Source organism: Odocoileus virginianus, chromosome 6, assembly GCF_023699985.2.
Source record: "Odocoileus virginianus isolate 20LAN1187 ecotype Illinois chromosome 6, Ovbor_1.2, whole genome shotgun sequence".
Classification (NCBI taxonomy): domain Eukaryota; kingdom Metazoa; phylum Chordata; class Mammalia; order Artiodactyla; family Cervidae; genus Odocoileus; species Odocoileus virginianus.
Window position 1 is genome coordinate 56,216,765 of NC_069679.1, and position 7,329 is coordinate 56,224,093.

A 7,329-nucleotide genomic window follows, 5' to 3' on the forward strand; every position below is an offset into this window, starting at 1 on the left:
TTGGGGAGGTTGCAGGCACAGCATGTTTATTGACTGCTGTCCCTGGACAACAAAACCACTGCCTGCTTGTTAAGGAGACCTGAATTACTGCCTACCCTGAGCTCTAGGACTGTAGGAAGAAACAATGTGGTGATTGCAGCCTTCCTTGAACCAAAGGGCAAAGGTAAATTTGTAATTCAGGCAATAACCTTTACAGTGATGCCAAGGGATGCTTTCTGGAAAACACTACTGTCATGCAGGGAGGGCAATAGACTACAAGTGCATGCTGAGTTTGGGGTGGGAATTCCTACCATCTTGGAGGAAGAATAAATAACTCAGATTGACTGAAAATGAATTGGGGTTGTTAGGGAGGGAAATCTTCGAGATGAACTTTTATAAAGTGAAGTGAAAGTGTTAGTTGTGTCTGATTTTGTGACACCATGGACTGTAGCCCGCCAGGCTCTGCTGTCCATGGAATTCTCCAGGCAAGGATACTGAAGTGGGTTGCCATTCTCTTCTCCAGGGGATCTTCCTAACCCAGGGATCAAACCCAGGTCTCCGGCATTACAGGAAGATTCTTGACCATCCGAACCACCAGGGAAGTCTGGTGAACATTTATAAGGAGAAGTTTAAATTTCTACAGGTGTAGCCCTTCCATGGTGGAACTGTCAGGCAGTAAAAGATGAAGCAGTGGTTGGATGTTCATCTGTGTCTCTCTTTGTCATTAGTTTTCCTCATCTGTCAAATTGAAGATTAAAGAAATTAATATGATAAAACACATATTAAACTCTACCTAAGTCTTTGACATTATTATCACCATTACTACTTATCTATAAAGGAGATGCTAGAAGCTTTGGGTAGGGTATTGAACTAAATGACCTCAAGATACCCTCAGCTCTTGGGTCCTTTGACTCAGTGGTTTAGTAATAGAAGTATTTTGTACCCCACATGTCACTTAGGTGAGTGTTAATCTAGGTCACACTAATCTAATAGATGAGTCCCAGTGGATGTCTTTAGAAGAGTGATGAAGTTTCTATATGACTCTCTTGATCTATTTAGAGTGATATGTACATATTTTGTATTCATTTATACCCTACTTTGCTCCTAAAAGATTTTAGGCAAGACATTTAAAGTAACTTTGAAAATGCTTTGGAAGATATACTGAATTAAACGTTCTAGACTTGTCTCTTGTTAAAGCATAGCTTTTAAAAAAGTATTTAAAACCATCAAGTAAGTTGGTAGATGGTGAAGACTAAATCTAATATTTTTAAAAGCATACCATATGGATGCACTGGAGACAGAGAGTGGAATAGGAGAAGAGGGGAGTAGGAAGAGAAGGACACCAAAAATGTGGCTTATGGTAGTTTCAAATTATAGAAGAGAACAAAGGTCAAAGACAAGTGTCCAGTGGACACAGGTTACACAAGAGTCCTGAATGCACCATTTCATTATTTTGTGTCCAAGCATGGGTCTTCTGATCAGAGTCTAATTTTTTTCCATTGAAACCATCAAATGCTACCATATGGACGGCATTTAAAAGATGACAGAGCTCATGATGGAGAGGATGACAAAGAGAAGGCCTGCTGTGTGCCAGATGCTTTATAAACACCATCTATTTTAATCTTCACTAGAATCCTGATGAGAAAAAAAAAGATTCATAAAGATAAAGCAACTTGCCCAAAATCTAATTCATAAGTGAAGGAGTTAGAATCGCATTCTAGGAATGCCTAACTTCAAAATCCGTGTTCTTTCAGGCACTCTTTTCCTCTCTGATGCAGACCTGTGAACAACCAGGATCTAGTATTACTGAAACTTTGGAGATAGAATGCTCCTCCATGTCTGTAATACTTGAATTTGTGTACCACTTAATCTTTGACCCTCTCTCAACTCTCATATAATCCAGGACATTTAAGTAAACCTGATCATATAGTTTCCATCTCTGGATCCAGAAACCTGTTGTCGAGGATGTTTTACATTTGAGAGGAAATTGCTTTAGAAGACTTTAACCTGATATCAAAAAACTGGTAACGGAACTCTTTTTCTGGTAAGGAGATCTCCTTCTCCTTTTCTTCACAGAAAAGTCAAACCCTTCATAGTCAAACCCTAAATCTTTAAGAAATAATTTTATCACTAATGTAAACCTTGTAGAAAATAATCTTTTTTTCCAAAAAGCCAAGGATGGGATCTGGGATCACCTTGGAAATCAAGTTGCATGCTTACGTTAGTAAGACTTTTTCTATCCAATGTACTGCTAATTTCTAGTGTGACATCAATCTCTGAACTGAGTTATTTAAAACACATCTTGAGGAATGAAAAACATCAGATGCCAGCCTACTATTCCAAATACCCCAGTGATATTAGGCTGTCAAAATTCTTCTGGTGTTAGGCCACTTTTCCTAACTTCTGCCTGATGCCAGAGGGAGATTTCATAGGACAGTAAGATTCTTTGACTATCCTTAGCAATAATGATAGAGATGGATATAGATGATTAGTGAAGAACACATTGCACTAGCCAAGCAGTGACTGTGGTGGCATCTGAAAGTGGGTGGTATTATTGTCAAACTCATGTCTGTACTCCACAGAAATTTCATTTACTTGTCCAGAAGACTCACTGCCCTGCCCACCCCCACCTCCCGCCTTCATAAGCTATCCCTCTTCTCTGTTGATTGCTTCCTTCAGCATCTCATTCCTCTACTTCATGGAGGCATCAGATGATGTTACCAGTACTGGAGACCAGCCCAGAAAGGGGCTTTCAGGGTGGGTGCTTTGTGCCCGCTGTCCCCAATCAGATATAGAAGGGTTCGATAAGCAATACCGTATACCATCTCATGTATCAACACAGGGTCATTGGCCATTTGTCTCTCTCTGCCAGTTTCTACCAGAGTTGATATTCTAGATTCCTTACAGATTTCACTTTGTTTTGTGTTTTGCCTTGACCTTTTCCTGATGCTTGAACTTTTTTTGTTCCAAAAGCAAGGAATAAAGTTATCGTTTTTACAGACAAATGATCATGTATATGTTACTGCTAAGTCACTTCAGTCGTGTCCGACTCTGTGCGACCCCATCCCTGGGATTCTCCAGGCAAGAACACTGGAGTGGGTTGCCATTTCCTTCTCCAATGCGTAAAAGTGAAAAGTGAAAGTGAAGTCGCTCAGTCATGTCTGACTTTTCGTGACCCCATGGACTGCAGGCCTACCAGGCTCCTCCGTCCATGGGATTTTCCAGGCAAGAATACTGGAGTGGGGTGCCATTGCCTTCTCTGGACCATGTATATAGAAGCTTCTTAAAAACAACTACTGGAATAATTAGACAACTTAGGAAGGATATGAGATTGCAGAATGTGAGATTAACTAAAAAATATCCATGTATTTTTGGATACTGTCATTGAAAAAATCTGAAAATGAAATTAAAGAAATAATTCCATTCAAAATGGCATCAGAAACAGTAAGAACAAATTTAGCAAAAGAATTCAAAAACTCCATAGCATGTACAATGTCCAGAATACCATCTAAACTTATTTGATATATAAAGTGTGATCCAGTCTCAAGAAAAAAGACAATCAATGGAAGATGGCTTAGATGTTGGAATTCTCAGTCAGGGAACTATTGTAGCTATACACTGTAAGGTAATGGAAAATTTACTTATAATAAATGAGACAGGAAAATTTAGCAAAGAAAAATATTTTTTTAAATTAAATGAAAATTCTAGAATTGAACAATATAACTAAAACAAGCAAAAAAAAAATTACTGGGTGGATTTAAGAGCAGAATAGGTACAATGGAAAAGGGTCAATTAATTTGAAAATAGACGAAGAGAGAGGAAAAAGATTGAAAGCACTAATAGAACCTCAGAAATGTGGATTAATAGCAAAGGGTCTAACATATGTGAAACTGGAGTTTCAGAAGGAGAGAGAAAAAACAAGGCAGAAAAAAATGTTTGACAAAATAATAGCCAAAAACTTCTCAGGATTGGTTTAAAAAAACACATAAATTTACAGATTCAAGAAACTCAATGATCCCCAAGCAAAATATGTTGTTTGTTGTTGTTTACTTGCTAAATTGTGTCCAACTCTTTGTAATCTCATGGACTGTAGCCCACCAGGCTCTTCTGTCCATGGGATTTCCCAGGCAAGAATACTGGAGTGGGTTGCCATTTCCTTCTCCGAGGATATTCCCAGTGCCGGAATTGAACCCATATCTCCCGTTCGGCAGGTGAATCTTTTTACCCCTGAGCCATCTGGGAAGACCTCCCCCCAAGGAGGATATAGATGAAGAAAATCATGCTGAGATACATCTTAGTAAAACAAGGCAGTCAGGGAAAACTGATACATTATATATAGGAAATGAATAATTTATTTTTATTTTATTTTATTTTTTGGGGGACAGATGTCTTTTATTGGTCTGACCGGCGTGACCAGCAGTAGGCCCCAGAAGAACTCCCCCATCTGTCCTGGCTCCCATCTTCCCTTCCCTGGAGTTCATGATTCAACCACAGGGGAGAAGGATGGCAGGCAGAGCCAGGATAAAACATATAAGGATGAGATTTGAAAGGGGCTCCAGGCCATGCATAAAACACAAGGTTACTGGACCATCCAGATAAAATGTCCCTCAGGCAGAGCAGTTTCCCTACACAGGCTTCTCGCCAGGAATGGCAGGGATCAGAAAGAAGAGGTTCCTGAGAGGCTGCCTACTGTGCCCTTCGCGCCATCAGCATCTCCCGGATATTGTCCTCAGCTTCCTTCACACTCCACTCCAGATAGGATTTTTTCTGTTCCAATTCTTTAATTTTTTCTTCTGCTATCTTCTGTTTCTCTAACAGCTGATTATGAATTGCCTCCTTGGACTGAAGAATAAACATTCTTCCTACACCTTCATACATGTTAGTCTCATCTACCAAAGTCATAATCTCTGTATCTGTAAGATGTGCATGCTTTTTCGTTCTGTTCAGCTGTTCAGTCTGTAAGTCTGCAAGTTTCACCTTCTGCTGAGTGTCAATAACTTTGGCTTGAAGCTCTGTGAAGGCCTTCTTCAACTTCAGATCCATGGGGGCCGCCATCTTGCTTCTCTGCTGCGCCTGCGCAGTCGAGGTCAATAATTTTAAATGCCTGCGTACTACCAAGATCAGAAGACAGCATAGCAACATCTTTACTATACTTAAAAAGCAAAAGTAAAAACCTGTCAACTCTGAATTTTACATCCAGCAAAAATATTCTTCTAAAATAAATATACATTAAAGATTTTGGGGGATAAAAGAAAACTAAGAGAATTTGTCATCAGCAGTCCTGCACTACAAAAAATGATAAAGGAAGTTCTTCCTTGATAGAAGAAAATGATACTGGAGAGAAACTTGAAACCGGAGGGAACTTGAATCTGCAGGAAGCAATGAAGAATGCTTAAGACAGTAAATATATAGGTAGATAAAAAATACTAATTTGCCTCTTAATTTGTTTAAAGCAAAGATAACCTTAAAAAGATAACCCTATATGCAAAACAGAAAAAGAGACACAGATGTACAGAACAGACTTTTGGACTCTGTGAGAGAAGGCGAGGGTGGGATGTTTCGAGAGAACAGCATCGAAACATGTATATTATCTAGGGTGAAACAGATCACCAGCCCCGGTTGGATGCATGAGACAAGTGCTCTGGCCCGGTGCACTGGGAAGACCCAGAGGGATCAGGTAGAGAGGGAGGTGGGAGTGGGGATCAGGATGGGGAATACATGTAAATCCATGGCTGATTCATGTCAATGTATGACAAAAACCACTACAGTATTGTAAAGTAATTAGCCTCCAACTAATAAAAATAAATGAAGAAAAAACCATAATGTTTACTGTAGGGTATATGATATATGTAAATAGAATTCACATTACAACTATAGAATGAGAAAAGTAGAATATAGAAGAGAATGAAAAGGGGTTAGGGGAGCTATATTCCAAGATCTCCAGCGGGTGCCTGAAACTGAAGATTGTACCTTTGTATAATGATGTTTTGTATACTATGGTTTTTCCTATACAGATATCCCCATAATAAAGTTAAATATATAAATTAGGCATGGTAAAAGATTAACAGCTAATAATAAAACAGAAAAATTATAACAATATACTGTATAAAAACAAGGTGAATGTGATCTCTCTGTCTCTCAGAATATCTTATTTATTGTACTCTTCGGAGATGTGAGATGATACAAGTCTACCTGATGGATGAAATGAGGTGAATGACTCAGGCACTATGACATAGCATTCGGTTATTCACCTTTTCACTTAAAGAAAGCACTTTATGGCTTCTGTTTGGCATATGTGAATTGCCAGCATCACTACTCTTATGCTTGGAGGCCATTATTAAGTAAAATAGAGTTGGAAAGAAAGTGAAAGTGTTAGTCTCTCAGTGGTGTCTGACTCTTTGTGACTCCATGGGGTGTAATCCACCAGGTTTCTCTGTCCATGGAATTCTCCAGGCAAGAATACTGGAGTGGGTAGCCATTCCCTTCTCCAGGGCAGCTGAACACCAGCAGTGCAATACCACGACAGTTGATCTGAGAGCCGAGACAACTCTGTAGTGACTGTTAGGCAGATAGCACATACAGCATGCATATGCTGGACAAAAAGATGACTCATGTCCCTGGTGGGACTGAGTGGGGTGGCACAAAATTTCAACACACTACTCGGAATGGTGTGTAATTTTAAACTTATGAATTGTTTAAAGGCATATCTCAGAGAATTGTGGGTTTGGTTCCAGACCACCACAATAATCACAATCTAGTGAGTTACATGAGTTTTTTGGTTTAACAGTGCTTATAAAATGTATGTTTGCACTATACTATAGTAAGTATGCAGTAGCATTGCTAACTATCATCTGAGCCTTTAGCAAGTTGTAATCTTTTTTGCAATAGTGACATCAAAGATCACAGATTACCATAACAAACATAAAAATAATGAAAAACTTTGAAATGGTGCAAGGATTACCAAAATGTGACATAGTGACATGGAATAAATAAACGCTATTGTAAAAATGATGCCGATAGACTTGCTCTACATAGGTTTGCCACAAATTTTCATTTTGTAAAATATGCAGTATTTGAGAAGTACAGTAAATCAAAGCACAATAAAACAAGGTATGCTTGTATTTCTGGAATTTTCCATTTAATGTTTTTGAGCCATGATTGACCTTGGCTAATGGAAATAGTGGAAAGCAAAACCTTGGATACTGATGGGGGGGAAGGTGCAGCTACTGTAGTTAAATAAATAGAGCTATTAGAGTTGTATGATTCTTATATTTTAGGTAAAGTGGTATAATAACAACTCTAACTAGATTGAAAAGTTAGAGATGGATATTAGAATCACTACAGCAAACA

At 38.7% G+C, this 7,329-nt stretch overlaps 1 pseudogene; it reads right to left on the reverse strand.

The window, feature by feature from the left end:
* Positions 1-4,576: 4,576 nt before the first annotated feature.
* On the reverse strand, positions 4,577-5,055 carry LOC110140935 (prefoldin subunit 1 pseudogene; annotated as a pseudogene).
* Between the last annotated feature and the right edge of the window lie 2,274 nt (positions 5,056-7,329).